Source organism: Macaca nemestrina, chromosome 12 (genome assembly GCF_043159975.1).
Source record: "Macaca nemestrina isolate mMacNem1 chromosome 12, mMacNem.hap1, whole genome shotgun sequence".
NCBI classification, from domain to species: Eukaryota; Metazoa; Chordata; class Mammalia; order Primates; family Cercopithecidae; genus Macaca; species Macaca nemestrina.
In genome coordinates, this window is record NC_092136.1 from 38,517,978 (window position 1) to 38,532,021 (window position 14,044).

Sequence of the window (14,044 nt, forward strand, 5' to 3'; positions counted from 1 at the left end):
CCACCAGGCCTGCCCTACAAGAGCTCCTGAAAGAAGCACTAAATACAGAAAGGAAAAACCAGTAGTGGCCACTGCAAAAACACACCAAAATATAATGACAAATGACACTATGAAGAAACTGCATCAATTAGTGTGCAAAATAACCAAATAGCATCATGATGACAGGATCAGATTTACACATAACAACACTAAACTTAAATGTAAATGGGCTAAATGCCCCAATTAAAAGGCACAGACTGGCAAACTGGATAAAGGGTCAAGACACATCAGTGTGCTGTATTTGGGAGACCTATCTTATGTGTAAAGACACACACAGGCTCAAAATAAAGGAAAAGAGGAAAAGTTACCAAGCAAATGGAAAGCCAAAAAAAAAAAAAAAAAAAAAAAAAAAAGAGTTGCTGCAATCCTAGTGTCTGACAAAACATACTTTAAACCAATAAAGATCAAAAAAGACAAAGAAAGGCATTACATAATGGTAAAGGGAACAATTCAACAAGAAGGGTTAACTATTCAACTATTCTGAATATACATGCACCCAATACAGGAGCACTCAGATTCATAAAACAAGTTCTTAGAGATGTACAAAGAGATTTAGACTCCCACACAGTAATAGTGGGAACCCACTGTCAGTATTAACACCCACTGTCAATATTAGACAGATCAATGAGACAGAAAACTAACAGGGATATTCAGGACTTGAGCTCAGCTCTGGACCAAGTGGATCTGGTAGATGTGTACAGAATGCTCTACTTCAAATCAACAGAATATACATTCTTCTCAGTGCCACATGGCACTTATTCTAAAATAGATCATATAATTGGAAGTAAAACACTCCTCAGCAAATGCAGAAGAACTGAAATCATAACAAAAAGTCTCTCAGACCACAGTCCAGTCAAACTAGAACGCAGGATTAAGAAACTCACTCAAAACCACACAATTTCATGGAAATTGAACAACCTGCTTTGGAATGACTCCTGGGTAAACAATGAAATTAAGGCAGAAATGAAGAAGTTCTTTGAAACAAATGAGAACAAAGAAACAACACACCAGAATCACTGGAACACAGCTAAGGCAGTGTTAAGAGGGAAATTTATGGCACTAAATGCCCACATCAGACAGCTAGAAAGATCTCCGATTGATACCCTACCATCACAGTTAAAAGAGCTAGAGAGGCAAAAGGAAACTAATCCAAAAGCTAGCAGAAGACAAGATCAGAAAAGAAGGAGATAGAGAAATGAAAAACTCTCAAAAAAATCAATGAATCCAGGAGCTGGGTATTGAAAAGATTAACAACATAGATAGACCATTAGCTAGACTAATGAAAGAGGAGAGAGAGAAGAATCAAACAGACACAAAAAAATGATAAATGGGACATCACAACTGATCCCAAAGAAACACAAACTACCATCAGAGAATACTATAAACACCTCTATGCAAATAAACTAGAAAATCTAGAAGAAATGGATCAATTCCTGGATACATACACCCTCGAAAGACTAAACCAGGAAGAAGTTGAATCCCTGAATAGACAAACAACAAGCTCTGAAATTGAGGCAGTGATTAATGGCCTACCAACCAAAAAAGCCCAGGACCAGACAGATTCACAGCCAAATTCTACCAGAAATAGAAAGAGGAGTTGGTACCATTCCTTCTATTCCAAACCATTAAAAAGGAGGGACTCCTCCCCAACTCATTTTATGAAGGCAGCATCATTCTGATACCAAAACTGGGAAGAGACACCACAATAAAAGAAAACTTCAGGCCAATATCCGTGATGAACATTGATGTGAAAATCCTCAGTAAAATACTGGCAAACCAAGTCCAGGAGCACATCAAAAAACTTATCCACCACTATTAAGTCAGCTTCATTTCTGGGATGTAAAACTGGTTCAACATATGCAAATCAATAAATGTAATCCATCACATAAACAGAACCAAAGACAGAAACAACACGATTATCTCAACAGACGCAGAAAAGACCTTTGATAAAATTCAACATCCCTTCATGTTAAAAACTATCCATATACTAGGTATTGATGGAATGTATCTCAAAATAACAAGAGCTATTTATGACAAACCCATAGCCAATATCACACTGAATAGGCAAAAGCTGGGCACATTCCCTTTGAAAACTGGTACAAGACAAGGATGCCCTCTCTCACCATTGCTATTCAACACAGTATTGGATGTTGTGGCCGGGGCAATCAGGCAAGAGAAAGAAATAAAGGATATTCAAATAGGAAGAGAGGAAGTAAAATTTTCTCTGTTCACAGATGACATGATTTTATATTCAGAAAACCCCATCATCTCAGCCCAAAAACTTCTTGAGCTGATAAACAACTTCAGCAAAGTCTCAGGATACAAAAATCAATGTGCAGAAATCACAAGCATTCCTTTACATCAACAATAGGCAAGCACAGAACCAATCATGAATGAACTCCCATTCATAATTGCTACAAAAAGAATAAAATACCTAGGAATACAGCTAACAAGGGATGTGAAGGATTTCTTCAAGGAGATCTATAAACTACTGCTCAAGGAAATAAGAGAGGACACAAACAAATGGAAAAACACTCCATCCTCATGGGTAAGAAGAATCAATATTGTGAAAATGGCCATACTGCCCAAAGTAATTTATGGATCCAGTGCTATTCCCATCAAACTACCATTGAACTTTCTTCACAGAATTAGAAAAATAAACTATTTTAAATTTCATATGGAATCAAAGAAGACCCCATATAGCCAAGACAATCCTAATAAAAAAGAAAAGCTGGATGCATCATGCTACCTGACTTTAAACTATACTACAAGGCTACAGTAACCAAAACAGCATGGTACTGGTACCAAAGCACACATAGAGACCAATGGAAAAGAACAGAGAGCTCAGAAATAACACCACATATCTACAACCATCTGATTTTTGACAAACCTGACAAAAACAAGCAATGGGGAAAAGATCTCCTATTCAGTAAATGGTACTGGGAAAACTGGCTAGTCATATGCAGAAAACTGAATCTAAACCCCTTCCTTACATCTTATACAAAAATTAACTCAAGGTGGATTAAAGACTTAAATGTAAAACCAAAACCATAAAAACCCTAGAAGAAAACCTAGGCAATACCATCCAGGACATAGGCATGGGCAAAGTCTTCATGACAAAAATGCCAAAAGCAATTGCAACAAAAGACAAAATTGACAAATGGGATCTAATTAAGCTAAAGAGCTTCTTCACAGCAAAATAAACTATTGTCACAGTAAACAGACAACCTACAGAATGGGAGAAAATTTTTGCAATCAACCCATGTGACAAAGGTCTAATATCCAGAATTTACAAGGAACTTAAGCATATTTACAAGAAAAAAAACCCTATCAAAAAGTGGGCAAAGGATATGAACAGACACTTCTCAAAAGAAGACATCTATGTGGCCAAAAACATGAAAAAAAATCTCAACACTGCTGATCATCAGAGAAATGCAAATCAAAACCACAATAAGATACCATCTCATGCCACTCAGAATGGTGAGTATTAAAAAGTCAGGAAACAACAGATGCTGATGAGGATATGGAGAAATAGGAATGCTTTAACACTGTTGATGGGAATATAAATTAGTTCAACCATTGTGGAAGACAGTATGGCAATTCCTCAAAGATCTAGAACCAGAAACACCATCTGACCTAGCAACCTCATTACTAGGTATATACCTAAAGGAATATAAGTCATTCTTCTATAAAGACATATCCACATGTATGTTTACTGCAGCACTATTCACAACAGCAAATACATGGAACCAACCCAAATGCCCTTAATGATAAATTGGATAAAGAAAATGTGGTTCATATACACCATGGAATGCTATGCAGCCATAAAAAGGAATGAGATTTTGTCCTTTGCAGGGACATGGATAAAACTGGAAGCCGTCATCCTCAGCAAACTAACACAGGAACAGAAAACCAAACACTGCATGCTCTCACTTATAAGTGGGAGTTTAACAGGAAGAACACATGGACACAAGAGAGGGCAACAACACATACCAAGGCCTCTTTGGGGGTTGGGGTGAGGGGAGAGAACTTAAAGGATGGGTTAATAGGTGCAGCAAACCACCATGGCCCACATATACCTGTGCAACAAACCTGCATGTTCTGCACATATATCCTGTTTTTCTTTCTTTTGAAAGAAATAAAGGAAAAAAAAATCCAAGAAAACCCAGAAATGGTTAATCCGCTTAGAGTAAATTGTGCTCACTGAAACCAGTAAGAAAAGCATAGCACCCCAAAAGATAAATGAGCAAGAAACATAAATAAGCAGATTTCAGTAGAGAAAATTACGTACCTATTTAACACATAGCTTTAAGACTAATAAAAAGCCAAAAATAAAAAAGAGTAAGAATTTTTTTCTTATATTTTAGTGACAAGAAATATATATCCTAACACCATATGGACACAGAGAAACATTCTTATGTATTGGAGGTGAGGCTATAAATCTGTTTGATCTTTCTGCAAAGCAATATGGTTATTTGTGTCAGGAGATTTAAAAATGTTCATTTCATGGAATACTATGCAGCCATAAAAAGAATGAGCTCATGTCCTTTGCAGGGACATGGATAAAGCTGGAAACCATCATCATCAGCAAACTAACACAAGAACAGAGAACCAAGCACCGCATGTTCTCACTTATTAAGAGGGAGTTGAACAATAAGAACACATGGACACAGGAAGGGGGAACATCACACACTGGGGCCTGTCGGGGGGTGAGGGGAAAGGGGAGGAAGAGCATTAGGACAAATACCTAATGCATGTGGGGCTTAAAACCTAGACAACAGGTTGATAGGTGCAGCAAAGCACCATGACACATGTTTACCTATGTAACAAACCTGCACGTTCAGCACATGTATCCCAGAACTTGAAATAAAATTTTTTAAAAAGTTCTTTTCCTTTGGCCCAGTAATGTTGCTTCTAGAATATATGCCAGAGAAATAAACAGAAATGCATGAAAAATATTGTGAGCAAAGATGTTCATTGCTGCACTGTTTCTAAGAATAGAAACCTGGAAACAAGGAAGGTGCCTCAAGTAGTAAACAAACAAACAAACAAAACAAAACTTAATTGCAGGGCTCCATGTGTTAGAAATATTTTGCAAATTTTGAAAATTAAATTTAAAAATGTTTCTAGCAAGGTAAGAAATGATTATGATACACTACTGTATGAAATATGCTTAATACAGGAAACGACAACAAAATCAAGAATACAAAGCCAAGACAGCAGTATGACAAAATGTAGCATGCTTACTTCTATGGAGAGATTATAGGCAATGCGGATATTTTTCTTTGATCTGGTCTTTAATTTGGTGTGCATTGCCCATATTTTCCACAACGGGATATATTATAAATTTTAGGAAGAAAAAGAAACACCACCACAAAAGGAATTAGGGCTGTGCGCGGTGGCTCACGTCTGTAGTCCCAGCACTTTGGGAGGCCGAGGCAGGCGGATCACGAGGTCAGGAGATTGAGACCATCCTGGCTAACAAGTGAAACACTAAAAAAAAAAAAAGAAAAAAAAATTAGCCGGGCGCCTGTAGTCCCAGCTACTCGGGAGGCTGAAGCAGGAGAATGGAGTGAACCCGGGAGGCGGAGCTTGCAGTGAGCGGAGATTGCGCCACCGCACTCCAGCCTGGGCAACAGAGCGAGACTCCGTCTCAAAAAAAAAAAAAAAAAAAAAAAAAAAAGAAGGGAAATAGTACAGAGGGGCAGAAAAACTTGGGCCACATTCTAAAAGCATTCTCCTCCTCTGGCTTCTGACTTCATATTCTTTAGGCAGAAACTTCGCTGACATCCTGGTCCTGGGACTGCAAACTGCAGGTTCTCATTTGTGTTAGTCTTCTAAACCATTTCGCTCTGTAGACAATACACAAGCTCTTTGGATTCAGGAGACTCATAAATTCATTCTATGGTCGAAATACAATTAGCATGTTCCGTTACTGTGGACTTCGAAGTTAAGTTTCTGGTTTTTCATGAGCTGGGATTTTTATTACTGGAAATGGGGTTTGGTTGGAAGGCCAGGTGAGGAAAGATGTAATCCTTATGTGTTGTAGCATGTTATTTTGTGATAAAGCCTCTCTATATGAAACTAGTGTGTCAGAGGCGTTTGAACTAGAGTGACTCCATGTTGAATAGGGACTGGGTAAGATGACCTGCTGGCTGCATTCCCAGGAGGCTAGGCATTCTTAGCCATAAGATATTTATGGTTAAGGAAGCAGATTAATAATGTTTACTAAAGAGACCCAGGACTTCATAGACCCAGGAAATATCCTGATGTCCTGATAGCTCAAGAACAAAAGCATTTTTAGTTTAAAAATTAGTTTTCCTTTAAAGATATTATAGATTTTTGCAAAAGTCGGCAGTTACACAAAGATTAACAATCCTATGTCTGGAGGCCTTGTACTAGATGACATCTTCCCCCCCTTTTTTTTTTTTTTTTGCTTTGTTATCTTATACATAAACAAGCATTGTAGCTAAGGTGGGCTCATTCCTCCCCTTACTGTCAGGAACACCCTGCTGTGTTTATGGAGTAGCCATTCTTTTGTTTCTTTACTTCTTTAATAAACTTGCTTTCACTTTACTCTCTGGACTTAACCTTGAATTATTTTTTGTGTGAGATCCAAGAACCCTTTCTTGGGGCCTGGATTGGGTGCCCCTTTCTGGTAACAGAGAGCTAACCAGAAACTCTAAAATTCAGAAAGTATAGTCAACTGAAATGATCCAGAACAATTGGATTTAAATTTATTTTTCTTTCTCATTTTCAAGTCCCTTGTATGTTTATTAAGACAATTACTGCTTCCCCAGATTTTGCCTCACACCATCACATAAATGGAGGGGATTTATATTAGGTAGTGTGAAAGGGAGATAAAATCTTGGGACCCTAAACTCACTATGTGAGGGGAAAAGTTAAGCTTGGGGACAGAGTCATGGAAGAAAAACTACCTTCCTTTTGTTCCTAAACAGATAGCTGCAAAATATTAATAGAAGGTTACAGAGCTCCCCAGTTGGCCTCTTTCCCCCTGACAATGTTAGTTAATAGCTTATGTTCACAGGTGAGGGACAAAGACAAGACTAGAAATCATCCCTCCAGCCACCCGAAGATGGATGCACATTAGACTTCTACCGTGTGTTTGCTTTGTCTTATGTTAAATGCAGATTTGCTGAGCATGAGACAAATGCATGATTGACTCTTCCTCTTTCCCTTTCTGGACACTTTTTCCCATTTAAATATTGAAGTCTTCAAAACCCTCTTTTGAAAAATCACAAGCCACAGATCCCACTGTAACTTATGTGTCTTTTTCTTAGGCATGTCCTCAACCCTGGCAAAATAAACCTCTAATTTATTATAAATACATATATGTAAAATAAATCTTTGATTGAGACCTGTCTCAGACATTTTTTGGTTTACAGTAGCTTCATATCCTAATTTGTATCTGGCAATGTACATGACAAAAAAATTTAAGATCCACATCTATAGATACCACATTTTTTCCCTTCATTTCTTTTAATATAAATAAAGTTTCCCCTCAGGGCTGTTTAAACCAAGTTTGAAGACGTAAGATTGTCCACATGCTAATGTTATTGTAAAGAAAATAGAGGAAAAGGTATAATTTCCCTTTCTCAAAAATGAAAAATAAAGAGGACAGGTTTTAATAGAATTTAATGACAGAATGTTCCTTGGTCCTAACATTAATCGTGGAATATAACTTCTGAAATTTTTTTTCAAAGTTGTGGAAAAAATAAATAAAAATGAAGTTTGGATTTTTAAAATGTTTAAAAACAGAGCATGTACTACTGGGGAGGTCTGCCTAGTAGCCAAGTAACTGATGGTGTTTAGAAAGACTCAATAATCTCTAAGATAGAGAACACTGTTTTTAGTTTTTCCCCAAAGTAGATCAGTGTCTTGTACAAACTGACAACAAATTATAATTTATAAACAGTGGAAAGACTGGTAATTTATAATAACACTGTTGTGGCAGCACAGTAATATAATAGGTCTCCAAATATTTGGTATAGAGAGAACACAAGATAAGAGTTCTCAGTTTTTCTTAGATTGTATTAGTATAAGGACTAGCAGTCACTTCACTGTTGGGTATGTGGTAGAAGTCCATACACATGTTCGGCTAAGATGAAATGGGGCTTTCTGCCCAGGATATCATCTTCCTTTCGTCTCTTCCTCAAATGGTTTATTGATAATAGTTTTATCTCCAAAATGGAAGCCAAATGAAAAAGGACAAAATGATCCCAAGAGAAAAAAGAACTCTGTCAAGAATAATATAAGCAAGTTTAAAAACAACCATATATGACTTGTCATTAAAAAATTTGCTTTCCACTTGTAGAATGATTTTTTAATGATCCCCAATTAGAGGAAAATATTTCTTATTTTTAACCTTGTGAGCTCTCCTTGACTCAGGTATGGCTACATTCCAAAGCTGCTTGAAGGGAAGAAAGGGATTAGCTGTGGAATGGTGAATTCACTGTAGTTTCCACTCATGGATATAAACTTTAACAGCTGTCAAGAAAAACAAAAAGTAAGCATTCTGGTGTTACATGTATATGAAACCAAACATCAGGCTTTTTGGATTCGTTGGGATTGTAACTGCTTTGCAATGTTTAGGTTAATATTTCTGTGTTTTGCTCTTACTTCAGATATTTTAATATGTTAAAATTCTGGCCTTAGATTCCTAAATAAGAGGAGGTTTCTAGGTATTTTAATTTGGGGAAGAAGACCTGTTGATTGAGAAATGTCATCTCAAATAAGCAAAACCAAAATACCATGAGAATATATTAACCCAAATATTATAGTTAAGACAAAAAATCATATTGATGCACTTCTGAAAAAGATGGAATAACAGAGATTGAATATACCTTCCAACCTGAAATAACGAAAATACCAGACACAATATATTAAATGACAGTTTTCAAGTCATTGGCTTTAGACAATAGAGGACAGTGACTTCTAGGAGATAGGAAACCAGCCCCGTGTAGCGAAGGGGAGCCCAGGTGGAGCCCAGTGGCCTCCTTGAATTGAGAAAATGGCGTTGAAAATCAAAATACCAGCAAACATTTTTGTGAAATGGCAAGCTGTTTCTAAAATTCATGTGGAAATGCAAAAGATCTAGTATAGTTAAAATAACTTTGGAAAAGATGAATACATTTGGATAACTTATACTATGTCACTTGAAGATATATTAAAAGGTTCAATTATCTAAATAGTGCTATACTGGCATCAAAATAGGAAAAAAGATCAATGAAAAAGAACAGAGAATCCAGAAGTAGACCTGCACATTCATCATTAATTGATTTTTGACAAAGTTGCAAAAGTAATTCAATGGAAAAATAAGTTTTTCAACAAGTGGAATTGGAATGCAAGTTGAGCATCCTTAATCATAAAATCCAAAATCTGAAATGCTCCAAAATCAGAAAGTTTTTTAGCTCTCACATGATGCCACAGGTGGAAAATTCCACACATAAGTACTTAACACAAATGTTTCATGCACAAAATTTTTTTAAACATTGTATAAAATCATACAAAAGACAAAATTGATAAAGGTGACTTCATCAAATTTAAGAACCTTTCTTTGAAAGACTTTGTTAAGAAAACAAAAAGTTATGGCCTGGTAAAAATTATTAGCATATCACATATCTGACAAAGAATTTGCTATCTGAATATATAAAGAACACCCCAAATTTGATAATAAGATAGCAAATAATCCAATAAAAATGAGCAAAAGACTTCAACAGACCTGTAATCTAAGAAACTATATGCATATATTGGGAAATATGCATATGAAAAATTGATCTACAATATTAGTGTTATGGATTTGCCCCCTCCAAAACTAATGTGGAAATTCATTCCCCAATGTGCCAATATCAAGGGATGGTACATTTAGGAGGTGATTGGGTCATGAGGCCTCTGCCCTCATAAATAGATTAATCTGTTCATGAATTAATGGAATTATGGGTTAATGAATTAATATGCTTACATAGCAGCAATACTGGTGGCTTTATAAGAAGAGGATGAGATCAATGCCTACTTGAGGTAAATGTAAGAAAAAAATAGAAGAAGATAAATCTGAGCTAGCATGCTTAGCTCCTTCACCAAGGGATGCTATAAACAAGAAATATCCGAAATGTTCATCAAGAAGTGAAAAAACAATTGCAGTATATTTAAAATATGTAATACTATTCAGCAACAAAAATAAATGAACTATTGAGAGTGGCAACAACATGGAATAATTTTAAAATAATTACGCTGAATGAAAGAAGCCAGATAAACAAGAGTACATATTGTATGATTTCATTTATATTTAATTCTAGGAAATTCAACTTAATTTAACTTCTGGGGATTATGAACATGTTCATTATCTTGATTGTGTGTGGTGATGGTTGCACAGATATATAAAATGTGAACCCATATGTCTGTCAGATAACGGTATTTTGTACTTGAACTATAGCTTATCACATGTCAATTAAACCTGAATAAAGCTATTAAAATGTTATTTCACCTAGAGCAATATTGTAAATATTTGTTAAGCAATCTTTCTTTTTGTAGTGTAGTTGGAAAATCCAGACTTGAAAGACTTAGTTTTCCACTCTTTGCCTTGGCAAAGCAACTTTTACTTTCTCAGGGGTTCAAAATAAGCCATGAAAGAGGCAGCCAGAAAATGAGATGGTAGTGGCTCTGATTCAGTAAGATCACTCTTGCCATGATGGTGTAAATGGCTCAATTCATAATATACAACATGATAAATCCAGCAATAGGATGCCACTAGAGCAGAAACCAGATATGATGAGGACACCACAAGTTACAGCCAGCGAAAGATTGATAATTTATGTAGTAATCTTTACTCTTTCTTCATATGTTATGGTAACATAAAACATTCTGAGAGTCTTGCTGACCTCCAACACCTTCAGATGCAACAGGTCCCTATGCCCTGTCTGCTACTGCTAGATCTTGGAAGCGTGGGACATTTCTTTTAGTTGCCTATCATTTTGCAGAGCTTCCCCAGGAAAAAGGCCTATGAATTTTCTACTTTTGAATTTGAGTTTATATTAGGAGTTCTATTACTTTCTCCTACTCCCACTCCAGGAGTTGGAGTGAAAAAGATGTAGGCTTACCACATTCTGCCCAATTGTGTTACTTCAAAAGTTTTCTTCCTGTTTCTTGTAGCTCATAGAAGTTCTATGTGTTCTCGCTGTAGCAGGAAACGCTGACTAGCTAAATATTCCTGCAAACCTATTGTTTGTGCTAGGATCTGAGTTGCTGAGAGCTTTAAAGCCACAAATTACATTATTTTTATCTTCATTTCTTCCATTGTATCCTTTCACTAATAGATTTCAGGGGACAAACAGCATCACCCATACTCAGGTTATCATCCCACTAGAAGTGCAAATATTTTCTCCTAGAATATTGCTTGTATTTAACTTTCTGTATTCTGGTATTGGACAGCCAGCTGAAAGTCTAGAAAGTACTGTGTGTGTATGTTTGTGTTGTGTGTATGTGTGTGTGTACATGCACATGTGTAACTCAAGCCTACAATGAGTTACTGATAGGGGAGGAGGGTAACACTCAAGACAAATTTAGATGTTAGGCAACATTTCTCAAGGGCTGTCTTGGTTATGACCTTCAGAACTGTCTCCAGTATATTTCTTGTTTATGGACTATTAATAAGGTTGGGTTCTTACAGCCCTGGCTGAAAGTTCACTGAAGAAAAAATTGATTGAATCACTTCTTGGACTAAACAGACAGATTGAGTCAATCATAATGGTTAGCTGACGTGTTAACTCCGTGTGTCTGAACCTCGCAAAAGTGTCACCAAAAGCTACCCAGGAGAAAGTTTCCAGGATATTATACAGCTGTACTTGAGATGAAGAAAGTAGGTAAATGGCTAAATTTTTTAGTCTAATAGCTTGGTTATTGTTGGACATACTGTAAATGAGACCCTGGCAGCTATAGTGCAACTTTGAAAGTGAAAAGTGACTCTATTTTTCATCAATAAATATTTTTTGAGAGAAATCTTGCTAATACTATGGAGATATAGCTATATTGCAATAGGTAACGCTTAGATATTTTATCTTATCAATTTTAAGATGCACCATTATTTTGTTGGTCATAACAACATAAAAGTTATTAGATTAGAACAGAAGGTTATCTTACTCAAATCTTTATTTTATTCTTATTAAAAAAATCTTTTAGACTTAAATTCAGGTTTTTATCATTTGTCATTTTGGGGGAATGTATTGCGAGAAAAATATAGAATAAGTTAATTTTGTTGTACACTTCCTAAAATTTTCCATTCATACGCTACCACTTCGAAATCACTTCTGAACTCATCATTAATACCCACAAATGATAAAAAAATTCATAACACAATGTTCCACTATTGTCTCTAGGATTTTCTTCTAAGCCAATTATACTTATTCTACAAGTTTTAATGATGGTACTTTTCCTTCCTCTCTCTTCCTCCTGCCCTCCTTTCCTCCTTTCCTTCCTTTCTTCCTTCTTCTCTTCCTCCCTTCCTCTTTTTTTTCTCCCTCTCTCCCTTTTTTTCTTCCTCTTTTTCTCCTTTCCTCTCTTTTCTCTTCCTCTCTCTCCTTGTCTCCTTCTCTTCCTTCCTCCCTCCCTTTCTTTCTTCCTTTGTTTCTTTTTCTTTTTTTCTTCATTGATTATATATCTTTGGAATTTAAGCTCAAAGTCAGATGTAGATTTTTCACAAATTTCTATTTAATACTTTATCAGTTGTTCTCTGTAAAATATGAATTGGTCACATTAGCATTAGCCTCTCATTGCTTTACTGCTTCCAAGTACTAGTTACTGCTCTCTTTAGTGCCAAAGCTAGGTGTGTAATAGGTAATTTTTGTAACTATTTAGGTTACAAAAGGTAATAGCATCATTTACTTGTGGGTACCTTTCTTTCTTAGGTCCTGTTAAGCACTTGATTGTTGCTTTGCCAGAAAATAAGGAATTTTGGTGATTTTTGCAACGATGATATTTGTGTGCCTAATATTAAATGCTTCAGTACTCTTTTTCTGTGACATCTAGAATATACAATAACTTTTATTTCAATGTGGAATCATAGTGTAACCTTCTTTAATACACTTAAATTATAGCCGATATAGAAACAACTATGTACACGTACCAATTTAAATGAAAATAATATAACCATCCACAAGCACAGAAAATGACATCCATCTCACAACTGTTACATGATCAACAAAGAGTATAAGTTGTTATTATTATAAAACACATCCTACGTACAGAAGTATTAAAATGTCATACAAGGTGTGTCTTAGAGCCAAAGAAATGCAACATTGAACATTTTGCATTGGGCGAGTGCTTTTCATACTTTAATTCTTGTGACAGTCATAGGAAATCAGAATTATCATTTTTTATTCCTATTTTGCAGATGAAGTAATTGAGCCTCATAGAGGTAAATAAACTTGCCTAAGGTCATACAAGTGGTAAATTGAGGAGCTCTTTTAATGCAATTGTGCCTAATATAAGCACCCAAGCTCTTTACCACTGTGCTAACCTTTCCCTAAGGCCTGATGGAATGAAGGAATCTAAAGTTTCTCAAAGTTAGGTTGGAGCTCCGTAACCACTCTGACATTATCTTTGTTCTAAATTTTCTGTTTTCTCTCTAAGGAAACTTCATTGTATGATTGAGAATAGATGTTCAATATACATTTGTAGAATGAAAAAAAGCTGCTTTAATGTGTTCTGTTTTTGAAATGTCATAATACACCAAAATTATGTTTTAGAAAAACATAATTTTTTTCAGAAAATCTTGTAATGGGAACTTAGTTTCCTAAGAATGCATGAAAAAGTTCAGAAAGTTCTAATACCCCTGGTGTCCAACAATGTTATCCATACTGTTATTCATACTTACATCCCTATCCAACCACACCACATCCATTTCTGGGAGGCCAGGCCCAGATATGATACAAGAAGCTGATGTTTGTTAAAGACCTGAGGGTTCTGCACCTCTTTCACTTCTTTGAGTCAG

At 35.8% G+C, this 14,044-nt stretch overlaps 1 long non-coding RNA gene across 1 annotated transcript in view; it reads left to right on the forward strand.

Moving 5' to 3' along the window:
- Positions 1-14,044, forward strand: part of LOC105463294 (uncharacterized) — a 444,863-nt gene that overhangs the window by 241,723 nt on the left and 189,096 nt on the right. The window lies entirely within an intron of this gene.